This window comes from Mytilus galloprovincialis, chromosome 13, assembly GCF_965363235.1.
Source record: "Mytilus galloprovincialis chromosome 13, xbMytGall1.hap1.1, whole genome shotgun sequence".
In the NCBI taxonomy this organism is placed as follows: domain Eukaryota; kingdom Metazoa; phylum Mollusca; class Bivalvia; order Mytilida; family Mytilidae; genus Mytilus; species Mytilus galloprovincialis.
Genome location: NC_134850.1, coordinates 46882247 through 46903047, shown reverse-complemented (window position 1 = coordinate 46903047; position 20801 = coordinate 46882247). Strand labels below are relative to the sequence as shown.

The window sequence follows — 20801 nt, the reverse complement described above, 5'->3', positions numbered from 1 at the left end:
TCATTCGTGGAGACAACAGTGTAAAAGAAGCATTCACCAACTTACAGATTTTATATGGATCATAAAAGGTAAATAAAGCCAAAATTAATATTTTACATAAAACAGTGAATGCAACAAACTTCTATAATACTAGTAACTAAGAAACCTTGTTTTATTATTTTATTTAAAATTGTTCTGTTTTGCATTCTATTATTCCCAATATAAATGAAAAGCACCCAATGCATACTTCCATCATGATCTATTATTCCGAGGCCTTTTATGGCTTACTTTATGGTGAGGTTTTTGTTGATGAACATTTAGTGAACTTTAGTTGTTAACATTAAATTCTTTCATTTAGGTTTGTTGTCTCATTGGCCATCATATCACTTAACAACATGAACCATCGGGCATGTACATTAACCGTCAGGTCTTACTCATAACAGTCTAAACCGTCGGGTTTTACACAGAACAAGTTAAACTATCAGGTCTTAACAAAACAATCTATGACCTATACATGCAGTTGTTCATTTCTGTGTCATTTAGTCTCTTGTGAAGAGTTGTCTCATTGACAATCATACCACATCTTCATTTTAAAAATAGACCGTCATACCAAGACAGAACAGTACAAACCGTAAGGTCTAAATGGAAAAGCCTGAACCTTGGGTCTAAACATAACAACACAAACCGTTGGGACTAACAAAACACCATAACCGTCAGCCCCATACAGAACAGCCTTAACAGTTGGGTCTACAAATAAAAAGCCTTAACGCTAGTCCTAGACATAACAACATAAACCCTCAGGTCTTAACATAACAACATAAACCCTTTAGGTCTTAAAAGAACAACATAAACAAAACAGCACAAATAGTCGTGCATAAACTGAACAGACTAACCCTTCATACCTTTACAGTATAAACCATTGGAACTGAACAGAAAGCGTAAACTGTCTGAACTTTGTAATAAAGCCTAGACCGTCAGAATTAGACAGAACAGCATTAAATGTTGCGTTTTAACAGAACAGCCTAAACCATCGGGTCTAAATCCAATATAAACCGTCGGGTATTATAGCTGAACAGCCTACAGTGGTAAAATTCATGAAACTTCAATAAAGAAACAATAACCAGATTCAATTACAGCTAGTTCCAATAAAATGTTTGCAGAAAGTATCTAAGAAAAAAAAAATGTTTTAATGTTTTCGAATGAATCTCAGGTGAATTAATTTGTTTATTCAGATGACAGTCCCATAACAATAATGGCTATTTATAGCACATCCTGGTAAGGAATAATTGCTATTTTCTGTAATAAATAATAGCTAAAGTTTCAATTTGTAATTAATTTTACGATGAATAATTCAAAATCAATTGTAACTTTATTTAACATTTATCAAAACAACTTTGTTTACTGATACAACACAGCTATCTTTTATGTTTTAATTGTCTGAACAACATTTACCAATCAAATTGTTATTGTGGGAATTTATTTCAAATGTCGTCGTTCACTTTATTGTTGTTTTTAAAACGATACATTACAAAAGATACATGAGTATTAATAGCATGCTCCCATCAATGTAGTAATAGCGGCTGCAATATATATATATTAGTTTGCTTTATTTGCTGTTAATTTGTTTTAAGAAATAGGAATTATAGTTTTGGAGAAGACGTCAAGATGAAAGGAACAAAATGACACTACCCGAAAAATCATATTATATATCTATATGTCAATGTATTATCTTGAATTATATGCCATCATCCATACTAGACGAAAAACCTTTAAAACCCATTGAACTTCTGTTTTTTCCTTCATCAAAAGTCTTCTATTGTTTCTTTCCAAATAAAAAAATTTGAGAAATTACAAACATTGTATAAAATGCACAATTTAGATTCTCAAAAAATATTTATGTTTGGCGATGATACATAATTGTATCTAGTTAAAATCAAAAGAGGGTGACAACAAAATTTGCACGTAATGAAGAGAGTTCGCGTTTCTAAAATATTTAGTATAATCATTCAATTTCTGCAATCAAACTTAAGATTGAAAAATACAAATATATCGCATATGTCCATTTATTGCATGTCTGGACACTTAATACCTAAGATCAACTTACTAAAAATCCATAATTGACCAGATTTTGTGATAAGTTTCACGATTTGAAAAAAAAAGCTTTTACAACGTTAACCGTTGTGCCATCGTAACAATTTATTGCGGAGCAGTATGGTTTTGAAAACATAATGAACAATCCTGAACTTTATTAAATTATTTAAAGATAAAATCTAAGAATAAAAGTTACTCACCACTAATTGACTCCTAACAGAATTTACATTAAATCATTTCGTAAAGACATACGCAGGAAATTTCACACGTGTACACTATTTTAAGAAATCCAAGATATGTAAATGTTTTCTAATGTTTTTACTAGAAAACAACTATCTTCAATTACCTAATGGTGTATAAATGTCCTCCTACACCATATTATCTTGTTCTTTTGATCAATATTCCAAGACAATAACATCAGAAAACGTAATTAAATTCACACAACAGGTGGGTTAACCTTATGGAGACAGCGTACAGTTGAATTATCAATATTATTTTTTAGAATTAAATCTTTTGTCGTAGCGCTGTGTTCATAGTTGATGACCGCGATATTATAGGATTGGAATTATGAAAAACTCAACAAGTTTTCCCCATGGACAATGTTCAAGTCAATTAAGGACATATGTAGCTGGTTGTATGTCAGGTACACAGTAATTCGAGTAGCTTTTCTAGCTTTTCTAGCGATGATAACTGACCAGTAGATTTAAGTACAAAACTTTTCGTTCTGGTTGACTTAACAATCCGGATACTAGTCACTCTGAGTCCGGATCGTAGGGGTTTCCGTTTTTCGAATTAATAGGGGTTTAATTTGATAAAAATATTGACTTATTGCTCTGTTACATGTTCTAAAACATATGTGCAAGAAAAGAAAGTACAATCGTATTACGCATTGCCATTAAAATCATTTAAATAACTTTGTTATGAAACAGTAATTCTTGTTTATGTTTTATGTGCACACTAAAATTTTATCTGAGTTTTACCTTCTTGTATTGAATTGTATATATACTAAAAAGCTGGAGTCATATTAGATCATATTATAGTGTACTATTATATCATAATACATTTCTGTTTGAAATGAATAATTTAGAATACTTTTTTTTATTGAACTAAACATATTCTAGTTGTTTTAAGAGCCAAGTTGGGAACAGAATCAACTATAATATTCACAGTAACACAAGTACAACTCGGACCCCTGGTTATTGCAGACTACTTCATGCTTCGTTATTATTATTTTTTGAATAGCATAGAGAAAAGATAAGCGGTATTAACAGGACAATCAAAAACCAAGACAAAACTTTAAGAAAGACAACCAGCACCATGGCCAAAAGACAATACCTTCAAAAAATCAAAGTTCCATAATCGACTACAAACACACTGAAACTAAGATTGAGAAACTAAATCCCAGATAATACTGAGAATGCGCTGTAATGATAGGCAGATACAAAGGTAACCGAGTTGAAAGTCCGATTGTATACTGTTATGTAAGCAAATCTGTGCATTGAATAAACAGTTTCTGTTTTCAAGCCCGCTCAGAGATTCGTGAAAAAATCCAAATACAATGGCTCACTGAAACAGTCAAATTCCGTAAGATTCGTCTAATAACAGAACTATGAAAGATTTCAAAATTACTTTATTTATTGATAATATCAGTTATTAAATTTTATATATTTTTAATCTTACCAGCGCCACAATATGCAAAACTCTGAGTAAGAAATTGTTATATAATATCAAAAAGATGTTAAGATAAGACACTTATTAGATAAATTTTTAAAATACCGTATTCTAATACCATTCAGGCTAATCCTTTCAACTATATTTTAATATTTCAAACTAGCAAACCTAAGTCTGGTAAAATAAAATCGGTTTATCTTTAACATTCTTTGATGGAAGTAATTTTCAAGTGGCTACTAACTCTTAACATCGTTATTATTTTTATATTGAAAGACAGGATTAAAAGCAGAAATAGAAATAAAATACGGATTGTAAATATTTTTATATGAGATAAGTTTATTTGTTATTATTAAATAAAAGAACATTATTCTTAATCTTCTGACGATTAAACGTACATGTTTTAACCATTGATACTATCGACACATCAAAATCATACAAATTTTACATTATTCTAAAAATAATAAACACCGTCAGTTAGTTAGTTTTCTTGTTTGAATTGTTTTACTTTTGCAACATCGGGGCCGTTTAAAGCTTGCTATTATAAGTTATATGGTTCTCTACTGACCCCCTACGGATATATCGAGGGTTAGTAAAATCCATAGGGAATTTATCGCACGCTGGACTTATGCTGCTGCGTTTTGTTGAAAAATAAACAATAAAACACAACAAAATTAATAAATGACGTCACCATAAACGCGTCATGAACCCCCTATGAAATTTACTAACCCCTTACGGTCTCATAGAGGGTCACCACGTGACGGCGTTAAACCAATCACAACGTGATATTTTACCAGCGGTGCGATAAGCATGATTGATTTTGCCGTACGTTGACCTATGACTGCTACGTCATTTTGTCTCTTGTGGAACGTTGTCACATTGGCAATCATAATTACTACATCTTCTAATTTTGAACTTTATATATTCATATAAAACCGGTATTCATTTTTACAAAATGTGAACTGCTTAAGTTTATTGACGGTAACTTTATCTAGATTGTTGTCACAATATCATAAATAGAATCGAGAAAGGAAATAGTTTTCATGTTTACAATATATGCACTGCAAACTTGTTTAATATTTTTGCTTTAAGCCAGATTTTTTTTCCCCGCGATAAATGTTTGTTTCGCAATATTTCTTACATAATATTGTACAGTGTACACGTTTTAAAATATCAACTTGCTAAGCCGAAAACTTTTGTCTATAATTTCGATTGTTCTCTAAACCATTTGGTTTGAATTCTGTTTGGTTGGTTTTTTTTGTGTAAAAGTACAACAACAAAACTTAAGTTTATTGACCGTTACTTTATCTAGATTGTTGTCACAATATATTTTTTTTACAATTTAATATTATCATTCAAACAGTAAAATGTCAAAATTTTGACTCATTGCTGAATATACAGAGCAATCTCTATAGACTTCTTATTCATTTTTTTTTAAATTATGGGTTTCCGTTCTTTTACAAATTTACTCACTCGTCTTTTCTGAACATACTTTACCAAAGACGATACTAGGAAAAGTCCGATAAAATAGTATGGCTGTTCCTCGTGATATTTGAAAATTAGGGTAATTGTATTTTCATTTTTGTGTTGCATTTTTTAGAAGACTTTCTGGTACAATAGATTGTAGCTAACGATGTGGGACAGAACAAAAACATCACATTTAATTATAGTCAACTGAAGCATCAAACCAACTACTTTAACACTATGTGGGTATAATTAGATAAAACATTTCACGTTTTTATTGTATATGACAAAATGTCTTAACACCAACATTTGCAAGAATGGTATTCGATTTTAGTTATTCCTGACAAATAGGATTGGGACTATTTTGCTACTATAAAGATACACTTAGGTTCATTTTGTATTTCATACTATTTCCAAATTTTGTTTTATCGATACGGTCTTGGCTATTGCGTTTGATGTATGCATTTAATTATGCAACATTATTAATTTCGATTTAAACCAAACATATTTGATTATTAATAAGAATGGTGTATTTTTACAATTTATGCTTACAGATAGAGTTTTAGCGTGATGTTTGTGAATGAGCCACCATTACAGAATTTCGACTTCTGTAAGAAATCCCGTCTATTATTTTTTTTAAATGGTTTGAACGCCGCAATACTGTGTCGTTTTACATTTTTAACGTAATATTTATATCAATATACATTTTATTGATCAAAGACACCAAACTCGTAATACTTGCGTGCATCGACAACGAAGGAATTATAACGACTTGTCCGAGGCGCGCGACTAAGACTGAGATGCAAATGGAATATTATACTTTCTGCCACCGAAGGCCATAATTTTGACCCCTCATGTGCGTTGGCTGTGTTTTCTTGAATATTGTTGTTTCAATGAATTGGCATTTTATAAACCAAATCTTTGTTTATTCCAATTAATAAGTAATTCGGCCGAGACCTGTGACCTATAAACCTCTAACAATACTGTTCGCTTGTTATTAGACCTGTACCGTTGTAATTGTATCCATACAGGTTAAATATTTGTACATTTTGCACCGTACACCCTTTTATGTGTAATTTAATCTTGTACCGTGTAAAATGTACATGTAATATTCAATGACACCAACTGTTACACACGTATTGTTTGATTGACAAGTTGTACAAGCTTACGCTACAATTATATCTCGATTATATTTATTAGAAACCATACATTCACATGTTTTATTTTAAAATGATTATATTTTATTTATCTTTCATCATAGATTTCAAAAGAAAATCGTAGCGTGAATTTGTATGCATTTATGCTTTAATGAATTACATGCAATTTTCTTGTATTTTAACAAGATCATAATACTCATTATAGCTATTTGATGAATTTTGTATTAGCGGGGCACTTAAAAATCTGCAAATAATAAAAAAATATTGTTAACTTAAATATGATTTTGTCAGCCCTGATATATGAGAAAGTGACAATTTGCCGCATAGCGTTAAATCAAAAAAGGAAAAACATCAAATCGGAAACGACAGCTTCTGTAAAAACAATATACTAAGAAGAAAATCTCAATCTTGAGAACGTAAATATACAGTACTTCTAAAACTTGTAAAACACATATTCCTACAAACATGAACGACAATAGAAACTTTGTTTGAATAAATAAAACATATCACGGAGGACACTGTCTACAGCATATTTTTCATAAAAAAAAAAATGCCCTGCTATTTTTATTGTTTCAAATCCCGTAAAAAGTAATTACAATGTAATATTAATGTTTACCTTAAATAAGTAGGTCTTGTCATGAAATGAGAGCAGTCGTTGTCATTGTTTTCTTGTTTGCTGTGACATTTTATCAAGTAATTCCAAAAACATTAAATTGATATTGACTTCCGTTTTAAACAGGTAAAAATTGTTGCAAATTATATGGCTGTACTTGAACACGAACTTTTTTTCCACGCTTTGAATGTGAAGAATTACATGAAAAATATAATAAGACCCGAATGTCGAGTTTCTCCTCATCCAAACTTTAATGCATCCTGATTCGGAATTTTAGTTTCACACTTTACATTTAGTTAAATACTTACAATATCAATCGATATTCCGATTTAAATTTGAACATCGTATCGATAAACTACAAGTACACGTATAAGGTGGAGATCTATACAACAAAAATGCAAACGAAGAACAACATACACCAAACGAAAACTATCGAGAAATGGGTAATTGTATTTATTTCAGACCAAGCATGCTCAGGATGACCATTGGTGATAACTCTAAAGCTACTTCCAAGAAGCCTCCATGAATCGTGTTGAACCGACGAACAAAATAATACACACAACCGTCGATCACACAAATGTTGAATACACTATATACATAAGCTACTGCTAAAGTACGACCGTTTCATGTCATTATAAAATGTTCTAAAATATAGATATTTTGACACTTATAGAATCAATTTGAAAACAATATTAGATACCAGGCCCTGTTTAAACATTACAACCAAATAAAATAAAACTGAATACTCTTTATTCAGTATGAAATTCATATACCTGTGAGAGTTATAAAGTTTATTGTTGTACCATGTGTTGGTGTTATTCACATCACATTTTACTGGTCCTTATACAGTTTGCACTAAACTCGTTGTCCTCTTAGACTGGGGTAGTCATATTGTAATTATGCATCTTTATAGTCACGTGCTTGTATGAATGAAGTGGCCGTTTTATGACCTTTGTTTAACAGTACATATAAACGTTGCCTAGTGACAACAATTATAATTACAAGGACACAAGGCATCACAGGATATTTCGTGATATTTAAAATTAAATTTTCAGAACAGAAGCTATTTGCATAGCCTGAAACATGTTTGACTTCTTGATTGATAAAAATATAATATGGCAGTCATCATTTTAAAGCTTAATCAATAATGGCCAATATTGTCTCAAAAACAAACATTATATGAATATTATTCACAAATGCAAAAAAGAAAAAAAAAAAAAAAAAAAAAACCCACTTAATTCACTTTCGTTTGTAGAGAGTTGTACATTGCATATATACACAGAAAGGTCAGAACAGAAATACATATTGTATTACAGTGAATCTGTTTGCACAACTTGTAAAATTTCGCTTTATTAAACTCCCATCAGTATAATAATATTTTATACAAGAACAACAGGATTTCAGATAAATAAAAATTACATTATTCACCGTTGAAGACATACTGATCAATTTTTCATTGCAAAATTTATACTTGATTAGGCATGCGTTATGCAGACAACATCTGATATAAGTAAAACAGATATATCGCAGTAAAGGCTTTTACAGTAAGGCCTTTCCTTCCGCGTAATTTACATTTCAATTAAGTAGTAAGTCTTGCTATATCCCAGAAAGATTTGGTTTCAGGGACACAATTGATTGAGGACCACACCGAACAGTTACCTTTGTTCGCGTCTTGTGATACACAATGTAACTAAATGTCATACACTATAAAGAGAATACGATCAAAGTCAATAGGAATCTAGTCCTGTATTCTCAGTAAAGTCTCTTCATAAATATATCCTCTTTTATGTAATATTAGGCAGAGATAAAAAAAAAACATATCATGGTGATTTACTCTGCAGAATTTCAAAAGATATTAATCAAAATATTAGACCGAAACATTTATTTTGTGAATTTGAAATGAATAGGACCTGGTCTTATTTAATTAGGAAATAGAAATGGCAGTCAACAATTAAGCATTTAGTTGTTCTGAAACAGTTGGGCACTAGCATCCTTTTACCAAAATAAAAGAATATACAGAAAAGATGACACGATTAGAATTGGCCGTTTCAGAATCTAAAGAATCATGGGTAATTTCATTGTTCGTACCCCAAAATGAAATAACGTCACGTCATTGGTTGAATTTCCATTGTTTATGACTTTTTTAACCAATCACGACGTTTTGGTGAACACTTTTGAAAATATTACCCAGGATGCATTAGATTTTGAAACGGCGAATTGTAAACCTTTTTTCACTCATTAGTTTGCTTTGCCCATGGTTTGTTATGTTTTATTTAGGTTATTTTCATTGTTTCTATCCCATTTTTCTTTCTCCCAAATATAACCAAATTCATTCCCATCTCATTCATTGTATCACATTTCACATACGTTCACTTTTTGTTTTTCAATTCATTTAATACTAAATAAATGACGAAATAAATATAAATTTTATCGAAAATTTTCATGATAAAAAGTTTTTTTCTCTTACTGAATACTTTAGATATTTGGCAGTTTTTCACTGATGTAGATATAGTAAATATTTAAACAGATCATCTTTTATTAGTAGTACTGTCACTGAATAGAAGTTCCTTCATAATATAAGTTCCAAAATGGAAAATATATTCTGGAATATTATTTCCACAGGAACAAATATTACAGTATATGTTCCTAACGGAATAAATGGTATAGAATATTTTTTCCAACAGGAAGAGATATTATGACAATGTTTCCATTGGAACTTCTGTTAGGCGGAACACATATACGTTGACAGTACATGTATAGTTTGTCAATCTTGTAGGAATCATGAGATCGGTTGAACATGTTGAAATATGTTAATGTCTATATAGATAAAAGAACATATGAGAAAGCAACCTAAAGTCTAAACAAACTAAATGACATCTATAGGTTTTCCGTGTGATTTGTTTCCACTGTACGAAAGTAATTAGCTCATTCCTACAAATCAATAGGTAACTAAAAGTCAGACATTGAACTTAAATGACTTGATTGTTTTTCGTTTCGCCCTTTAGCATTTTACTTGAGTTCGAAAAACATAATTGTATTAAATTATGTTTTCTGTTTTTAAAAAAGGCGATTCTCTCGGGATCATTTCCACAATATTCGATATCGCTATCATCAAGGAAGAAGATTACTTAGTGCAAGAAAACAACAAACAAGTCTGCTTCCGGATTTCTATCCAATAATGAATACTTATATATAAGGACATATCCTGAACCCAGAATAAAAACACCATTACGTAAAATCAAAGACTGCTTAAGTATATATCAGTTTATTTTGCAGTATTATGGTCAATTGAACTTTTGCGAGTCACTGTCAATTCCAGGGCTTATTCTACTGAATAGTGATATACGGCGTTCTAATAATGCCATTATCTTGACTGATCTGAATATGATGGTATTATAAAGGTCGTTTGAGGTGGGTCGTCGACTCTTAAAACTAATATAAGAAAATCCCATTGAGATAAAAATCAATTTACATTTATAGTATCAATTTCCAATTTTCTCCACATTTCTAGATATTAGTTTGGGAGGAAAGTGATTATTTTGTTTGGTTGCTATCTGTTTCATTGACGTTTTAAAGTGTTGACGTATATTTGTTCCACCTTACATTCCAGAAACATCATCACCAACAAACCTGCAAAAAATGTTGGTTTTGCAGCAATTACTCCATGTCAATGATTAACAAGAAGTGTTTACCATATTTTACCTGTCCCAAGTCAGGAGCCTGTAATTCAGTGGTCGTCGTTTGTTTATGTGTTACATATTTGTGTTTCGTTCATTTTTTTTACATAAATAAGGCCGTTAGTTTTCTTGTTTGAACTGTTTTACATTGTCTTATCGGGGCCTTTTATAGCTCACTATGCGGTATGAGCTTTGCTCATTGTTGAAGGCCGTACGGTGACCTATAGTTGTTAATGTCTGTGTTATTTTGGTCTTTTGTGGATAGTTGTCTCATTGGCAATCATACCACATCTTTTTTTTTTATATTTTAAAATTATGTTTAGCATGTTTATTTTAAGACTATCGATGCATAACTTTAGAAAGGTCACGTTATTCTTTGCTGCATTTTTTTCAAACGAATCATGTGTTGATATACCATTATGATTTACCAGTTAATTGATCCCAACATGCATTCTCAATTCATAGAGTTATAACACATCAAATGTTTTAACTGGAAACATTGACATATTGGGTCTTCAAACTATTTTCAAATATCTCAAATGCTAGGGAAATCCAAGAAAAAAAAAAATCTTAAGTGAATTTAAAATTGGAGAAACCAGTATAGCATACATTGCATCTTATTTAAAAAAAAAAAAAAAAAAAAGATAGACACAATAAAATAGTTAAACAAAACTATGTGGACACTTACACAACTGACATAAGTTATAAATCAATTTTCGGGATAATCATCAAGAAAAGCCTAATTCTCTACAATATCCGGAAAGTATCTTATTCCACATAATTCAAACCTAGACCTGTTATAGTTTAAAATTACACAGGACGAATTGGTGTGTGTTTGATTGACAAACAGTAATAAGCCTGATACATTTGTCACATGTGGAGCAGGATCTGCTTACCCTTCCGGAGCGCCTGAGATCACCCCAAGTTTTTGGTGGGGTTCGTGTTGCTTAGTCTTTTGTTTTTATGTTGTGTCTTCTGTACTATTATTTGTCTGTTTGTCTTTTTATTTTTAGCCATGACGACGTTGTCAGTTTATTTTCTATTTATGAGTTTGACTCTCCCTCTGATATCTTTCGTCCCTCTTGGATGAGTTATACAAACACTAGATCTATACCACTGCTGGTGGACTTTTAGTCTCTGAAAGTATCTCTAGCTTATAAGTCTCATTTATATTGATGTGAAATATCATAAGAATGAAGTATCATTCAGTATAATTTCATTACAATTTCAGTAATTGAACTGTAAATATAATGTTGATTTTTAAAACCAAAGTGTTTCAACCGCCATGTGTACGTCGTTTTGCTGTGTTAGGAACAAACTTTTCGGAATTTTTGTGTTCATGCTTTTTGACTTCTAGTTTAAACATATTTATTTATTTATAGTGTTTTGGGAAATAAGTCATTACAACTTATGGTAATCCCTCTCAACTTATCGGGTGCGAGTGCTGCGAATGGCTTGTAGCGGCATTATCCTGCTCTGTTTCGAAATCTACAAGGGTGTCTTTTACGTGCAAGAGATGTGTCTCTCTTTTAACACGGCTCAGTCATTTATCGTCCCATTCCGACGGAATATCACTGTTTCGCAAGACCACACTCGCAAATGGTGTCAAGGAAGAGCCGAAACTTTTGACTTTTGACTTCTAATACGATTCCTATATCAAAATGTCATGATTGAGTGCAAACTGGTCAGTCATATGTAAACAAAACATGAGTATGGCGTCCAAATAATACGCCTAATATCTACATAAGATACCAAGATAACAAGGCTTGAAAATATTTATTAATAATAATGACATGACACAAAAAATCAAGTTTAATTTATTCAAAAGTCCTTCATTATATGCCCCTAATTATTGATTTTATGTACTTGATATAATTTAAACAGCGGTATACTACTGTTGTCATTAATTAGCTAAGTTATCATTGATGTCGAGGAGGTCAACATATCTACATTTGCGTTTAACAGGTATTCAGAACTTCAATGACCAAATTTATAGTATTATTTACTATATGACCATAATACTGCTTCTGACAGTTATTCCCTAGAACAAGGAGAGGACTGTTAAGAACTCAAATACAATGTGAAATTTTTATTATTTATGTCTTTCAAACACACTCACATTTCAATGAGTGTTTTTCAATATTATGCAGCACACTCGTGCTTGTCACATAAAGCTGACTTCCTCAACATGAGTGTGCTCCTTCCACAAAACCAGTTCTAACAGACTTATGTCATGAGGAAGAACCACTTAAGTTGACACAACATGATGTTATGGTCACTGTAACAAATTGGTCGACCGATTAGCGTTGTCGGTGTCTAATTTCAGAATCGTCATGTTTTTGCGGTATTTGTATAAACCAGTTTAGTCGTATTATTTGTAATTTTGTACTGAAAGTAAGTACGCATGGCATGCATATCAGGAAACGCGTACCCTGTCGACGCACACAATCTTGTTTCTATTGGAAAATGTTGTTCTTCCATTTTGTTTATCTCCTTGATTCGTTCTTGATCGATTAACAATATTCAACATTTGTAAATTACTGTCGCCTTCATCTATGACATACGATTTTGACAGTTCTAAAGATATACTGGTTAGAAATGATTCTGACTATATTCACTTAACCTACATTGTATATGCATTTGGTTTTATGTGAAAGACCTTCCATTTATTCTTGTTCAAATCCTATTTTGAATAATTGTCTTTTTTTCCACTAAAAAACAAATATTGTGTTTTAAAAAAAAATCTATCGAAGATTTAGTCAATCTTATTTATTGATTCCTTTTATATCTGGTCTTTTAAACGGATTCTGCAGCAGAGTAAGACACACTCTGTGAATGAATAAACATACATATTGGCTATTCAGCGTATCTTACACTGCAACTACAGTTGCAAAACTGTGACAAAAACAAAAGTAAAAAAATAAATACACCAACAAACGGTATTTGAAACGAGACAAACATCTTTACAATATATCTATTTAAATCCCCACGGATTTAGAAAAGTAATTTAGATATAACATTGTACATCCTTGATATTTCTTTTCTTTCTCTATTTTCGAAAACAATATGCAACATTTCCTAAAAATGGATGTATCAATAGTTAAACTCTCTGTATTCTCATTTTAACGTAATAATATCAATATCGTGTGATTAAAGGAAATTAACAGACAATTTAGTAAATTTGCGTAGAAGTGTGAATTTATAAATTGTTTATGTACCCTACGAGACTGATTATGATAGTTTGTTTATCTTACCAGGGATTAATAATTTAATGTAACAAGCAATAATACATTTCAGGGCTGAATTCACCATCAATTTTGATGTTGAGAATTCCAGGAAAGACTGCAAAAGAAACAAATTTCGAGGGTTCAGTTTAAACCTGCTGCATTTATATGCACCTGTCCGAAGTCAAGGTCTTATGGTTAAATGTTAGTGTAGTTCAGATATATTTTTAGTTTCTCATTTACATATAGATAAAACCGCTAGTTTCTTGTTTAAATTTATTGAAAATAACTTGACTCATCAGGTTTCTCTTACAACACTTTTTTGCTACATGAACTTCATTAATATGTGTAGGCGTTGTCTATTTTTTTTCGATTTATGAGTTTGACTGTTCCTTTAGTACCTTCCGTCCCTCTTTTACACGAAAACTGATCCAACAAAAGCATGAGACATTGGTACCACATCAATTTATGGTTACAGTCACCAATTGGTTGACTGATTTGATGTGTTGGTTTCCCAGCTTATTAGCGACATGTGTTCGATATTTGTGATTTTTCAACTTGCTCAACATTATAACAACAAGGAGTGCCAATGAGACAACCATCCACCTATGTTAAAACGAAGTGAACAAGGGAAAATTATAAACAGTATGTGAGTCTGATCTGAATATATACTGATTGTGTCCTATACCGAAGTGTGAGATTTTGATTTACAGGGAACCTGATTAAAACGGGACCCTGAATAAATCGTATTCCTTTCAATTTTGGCAGACAATTAGAATCTAATGTTTTCCCCATCAGAAACCTTTGCATAAATACCTTTTGTAAACCGGATCTTCTGTTATTATACAACCCCAATTCTCATTATTATACTTATTATTACCAGTCCAAACTGGTTTGTTCAATAGATTTCACAGTAAATCATGATAACAAATTGTCCGATGTGCAATCAAAGCAAATTTGTTTACGCTAGAGAGTCCTTTATGATAACCAATTAACAAGGTGCTAAACTCTGAACTTGTGAACTGTTTAAAAAACGCTATTAATTTGTCATTATAAACTGTTAGCTCCAACAAACAATATGGAACCTTTATGTACTTATACACCAATTTCGTTCGATGAAATGTTTCCTTAAGTAGCTGATGAAGGGCTGACGAACGGGAAACTGGTGCCAGTATTTAATTTTACATACAAGACTATTTAGAAAAATAGATTTATGGTTTATTTTTCAAATTCAAGAATTGATCGATTTATCGAATTAAAGTTGGCAATAAAGACGTTTAATGAAGACACTATCATGCGAGCTCAGAAATGATACAGCTGCGAACACATGCAGGTGAGTCCGACTCCATTCTTTATAGAATGTAATTGTCAGTGTTCCTGTCGAAGGGTTTATGGGTTCTTTCATGTGTCTCTGACTTCCCCAAGCAATAAATAGGAGCGCGGTATAATCATGCTTTTATATCTCGTTATTTGTGATCTATATAGATTTTCTTGTAAGCATTACTCAACATTCTGGACAATGAATACGGATCTTAGAACAGTTATACTTCACAAGTATTCTAGAATATAACTTTCAGAATACTTTAATAGTAGTTTAAACATGATATTTATTTCTAGTGTATTGAGAAACAAATTATTGCAACTCATATGAATCCATTTCCACTTTGCGGGTGCGAGTACTGCCTTCTAGCAGCATAGGTTGCTTATTTCGAAATCTACAAGGGTGTCTTTTTGTGATTTTAGTTTTTACGAGCAAGAGATATGGTGCTCTCTTAAATTGTTTGAAAAACTAAGGATTTTCTTATCCCAGGCATAGATTACCTTAGTCGAATTTGGCACAACGTTTTGGAATTTTTAATCCTCAATGCTCTTCAACTTTGAACTTCTTTTTATCTATTTTTATCTGAGCGTCACTGATGAGTATTATGTAGACGAACCACTTGTCTGACATATTCATTTATAGTCCTGGTACCTTTGATAACTATTAAGACGTGTCAGCCATTTATCACCCTGAAGGACAATTATCGTTTCTCAAGACCATACTCGCAAATTGTGTCGAGGGAGAGCCAAAAACCCAGTCCCTAGAATGGTTTCCCCGGAACGGAGCTCAAACAAAGAACCTTTGTGTTCGTAGTCCGATGCACTAACCACTACACAACGGCTCACGTATGAACGATCTGCTCCTATGTAGAACTCTTTAATTATCGTTTCTCAAGACCATACTCGCAAATTGTGTCGAGGGAGAGCCAAAAACCCAGTCCCTAGAATGGTTTCCCCGGAACAGAGCTCAAACAAAGAACCTTTGTGTTCGTAGTCCGATGCACTAACCACTACACAACGGCTCACGTATGAACGATCTGCTCCTATGTAGAACTCTTTAAATATGTTAAAGGATAGAACTTTCAGGTCCAGATCTTTGATAAAGCTATTATATAGTAAACTAATTTCAAATGACGCAAAGCAGAGAAGCTCTCTGTTCATTATTTAGAATAGTTCTAGTCATTGAGATAGTGCTATATTCTCAGAATTAAATCGTAAATAAGAATATAAAAGCAGTCTTAGGTTTGAGTTGGTCTGTCAATTTCTAAGTGTATAAAATTAATATTTCATTAAATATATCTTACATGCTATCATATGATAACGTTTAACTTTAAAATATACTTGTATGTGTTAACTTCTACGTCATTTGGTGTGTGATGGAGAATTGTCTTATTGAAAATATTAATGCGACATCATAATATTTAATTATTAAGTAGTAAAAACATAAAAAGGAATAGCCTAATGCATCTAATATAAACTTTGCCTGAGGGAGTCAGAACATTAGTTTTTAAATAATAATTTAGAAATATATGTTAAAAGTCAAGTCAGTATGGAAGCACTGATACCCGAGTACTGTTCATGATTTCAATCAGTACACAGCCGGTTGCATTGCGTTTGTAGAAAAGGGTAATATGTTTGGTCATTATTAGGTAAGGTATACTACCTTCATTTCGTAGTAGTCTAGTCCAACAGACAGATAAATTAGTTATCTGTCGGACTAGTCTACTCTTAAATGAGGGTACACACTCGATGCAATCGGCTGTAATTGAGGTCTGGAGCTAGCATGTCAGTAACTACTAGTAGTCCTTTGTTTATTTATGTATCATTGTCATTTTGCTTAATTTATTTTATTACCTAGTCTGACATGGGACTCGGACTTTTTTAAACTGAGTTTTACTGTGCTTATTGCTATATGTTTCTTTATTCTACATTGTCTAAAGTTATGGTGAAGGGTTCAGGATCCCATAAGACATGTTTTATCCAGCCATATTTTTGCGCCTGTCCAAAGTCAGGAGCCTGTGACCTTTGTTAATCTGGTATGTTTTTTTTTTGTTTAAAGGCCAGGTGAGGCCCCTTCGGTGCGTTGAATATCCATTGGTGGCCTTCGGCGGTTGTCAGCTCTTTCGTCTGGATGTTGTCTCTTTGACATATTCCCATTTCCACTTTCATTTTACTGATTGAACAGTATCACATCATACAATGACAACATTTGAAAGCTTTGTCATAAAAGTGTATAACATGTTTTTGTACAGATTGAATGGTATACACGACAAATTGTTTTAAAAACACTAGGTAATGGGACCTGATCAATTTACAACTAGTTTAAACATAGAATTTAAGTGTCGAACGTGACTTATTACAACATAATTTTTTTTAAATAAAGTATTTTAGCATTAATGGCAGATAGTTTTATAAAGTACATTAACACATGCCAATACTGAATATGAGTGTGCAGATAGGGTCAACAGAATAGAGAACAGTAGGTAAAAGGTACAGAATAAAAGGTAAACAAATAAAGTATATAGATATATGGGCCTAACAATAAGCATAATAGAAAAAATAAAACGATTACAAAACGGTCTAAAAAATCAAAAATACAAAATGAAAGCACATAAAGGTTATAATCCCCCCCTCCCCCCCCCCCCAAAAAAAACCTTTGAACGGACTTCTTCAGAATGGATTTAGTTACGAAACTGCCGTCATGTCATTAAAGATGGCATATTTTGGAATAAATATTCATTCACTCATAGGGTCTTTCTTGTCGGAAATTAACATATTCATTCTTATACTAGTAGTTGCATGATATGGGTTATTTTCTTCATATATATTTTTTACGATGGTATTTTACTAAACCTCCAACAGGAGAGACTTTCATAGGATAAAGACACAATCTTGCAATTAGTTTAATTGATGTTTGGAGCTGGCATGTCAGAAACTGCAAGTAGTCTTTTGTGAATTTGTGTATCATTGTCATTTTCCATATTTTTTTCGGTTACCTATTCTGACTTCGGACTATGACATTTTCAAACTAAGTTTTACTGTGCATATCGCGTATATATTGCTGGACGTTTATTTATTCTAAATTGGCTACAAATATAGCAGGAGGCTTGTGACCTCAGAAGCCATGTTAAACCCAGCTGCATTGTTTGCACATGTCCAAATTCAGTTGCATCTGGCCTTTGTTGGTCTTGTATGTTTTTGTTTTTAAATTTGAGTTTATTTATATGTTTAGGATATTAGTGTGACGATCGTTTTCACTGAACTAGTACACATTTGTGCTTCAGGTGCTAGGTAAAGCCATCTTGAAGGTTCGTGATTTTCTTGCTGCGACATAGACCAATTAGTGATCTCGTGCTGTTTTCTGCTCTTTGGTCGGGTTGGTGTCTCTTTGACACATTGCTAATTTTCATTCTGATTTGATTCCAATTATGTTCCTCGTTTTAGTTTTTTAAGAAAAGTTTTTTTTGTTCTCTTTTTACATGTCATAGTATTCTTCTTTCAGACTTGTCATATACTAGTACACGATGAGGTATCTATAACGGACAATTACTAAATACCGAGGATAAAACTAAATGGAAAATATATGTTCCCTCTAAAAACCTTCAACTCAAGTTTTTAAATAAAGATATACTAAACAGTGAATAATATCATTTAGGAACATTTTTATACAAGAACTCCCGACGAAAAACCTTATATACAATAATGATGATTTTTACTTAAACAAATCATCTCGTAATTACACAAGGTGATTCGAATAACGGGAAGTCGACGTGAACGGACACTTATAGAAAAATTTTGCCAGTAATGTTCTTCATAATTGATATACAAATGATTATAAAAAAAACCCCTACTAAATACAATATTCCACAACAGAAGTACAATGATATTGAATGCACGTGTTCAACGACGATGATAGTCCGTCGGAAGGGGACGATAAATGACTGACCCGTGTTAAGAGAGAGCCATATCTCTTGCACGTAGAAGACCAACTTGTAGATTTCAAAAAAGAGCAGGCTAATGCCGCTACAAGGCAGCACTCGTTCCCGAAAAGTAGAGAGGGGTTAATATAAGTTGCAAAACTTGTTTTCCAATCCTCCACAAATAAATATGTTTAAACTAAAGCTTACCCATAACCCGGTCTATTTATTATTTTATTAACATTCGATTTTTTCCAAATACTTTTGTATACTTGTTCTACTGTTGTCAGTAGTGTTGTCAGACTTTTTTATTATTATTATTCTATCTCATTCATTATCACAGATCCAGAACTATTCGTTTTTTAAATGTACGTTAATGTGTTTTACTAGTACCATTAAAATCCAACAAATTGACAATGTAGGTACCTGCTACTTTAAAGGGTTGAATATGTTCTCGTGTCATTTGCCAAAAAAACTACTTTTGTTTTTTTTAAAAGTAAGGTGCATTTGATTTATCTTTACTTGAAATTTGCTATTACCAATAGTTGGCAGTTCTTATATTTGTGCAATGTACAAATAGTGGTGTATTGCCGTAACACAAAACAAATACAGCATGTGCTTTTTGATTTCAAAATTAATTGTGCTGTATGTTTTAAGAAAACGTGTCGTTCTATGGTACATTATATATACATCTATAAATACATTAGGTAAGAAGTTAAGCTGGGTGACAGGATACGAATGGAAGCACAAACAGAAGAAAATAAATCATTCAAAAAACCTCCTCTTTGAACGTCTAAGTTTATTTCATTGAACATAGGTGAGTTCAGAAGAAAATATTTCCAAATATTTTAGCAACAATCTTTAGCGATGGCTGGACAAATATACAGACGCATACACTGCAAATCCGACCTTGTAAATTGTAACATTATAATCCATTCAACTTCAGGAACAAGTAAAATATAAATAATATGACATGCATGTTATTTTAGTATCAAACCTGACCGTAATGAATTATACAAATGGTGTAACTGCAACAGGGAAGGAATTATACGAATATCATCCTAAGCATATTTCTAAGTTACTCCAGACTTTGTTAGTCTACCTGTTATAATAGTTATTTTATATTAAGAAACGATCGCTGCCACCAAAACTATTGTTTTGACTATTTTTTTTAAATCTATATGTAAGTTCCTAATTAAAAAAAAAACCTTTGAAAATAATTGTACCTTATATCTAAATTGTGTCGTTGCTATAAAAATGCTATAAATATTCCCTTACCTTATGCAGACCACCAGATATTCAAATCCATTAAACTACAACTGATGTACATTTACAAGGATTTGACCAGGTGTGAAAGCTTATTATCCAAGCTGTTCGGTGACGTATTTATTTCTCACTGTAACTTTGTGTGATCGATTTCACTCCTAACTTTAACATCAATTGATATAATCAGAAACATATTACTTTCGTTCATTTCAACTCTGTCCTTAAGAAGAATAGACGAAAATAGTTACCTTAATATAATTTAAAGCTGAAGTGGGTGTCCATAACTTAACACATTATTTGAAAATCTAGAATCATTTAATTAATTTTGAATTGGAGATATAAAATTTTCAGAGAAGATTAAATTAGAATAATTCTTATTTCACCATAGTTATCGTAACATTAAAAACAGATACATTTGTAATCAT

At 31.9% G+C, this 20801-nt stretch overlaps 1 protein-coding gene across 4 annotated transcripts in view; it reads right to left on the bottom strand.

Moving 5' to 3' along the window:
- Positions 1-20490, bottom strand: part of LOC143057887 (5-hydroxytryptamine receptor 6-like) — a 49656-nt gene extending 29166 nt beyond the window's left edge. Inside the window, exon 1 of one of the 4 annotated variants that reach the window (XM_076231344.1) lies at positions 20389-20490. The gene's annotated coding sequence lies outside the window, so the exon portion shown is untranslated. The other 3 variants (XM_076231346.1, XM_076231345.1, XM_076231342.1) reach the window with 3 other exon arrangements.
- Between the last annotated feature and the right edge of the window lie 311 nt (positions 20491-20801).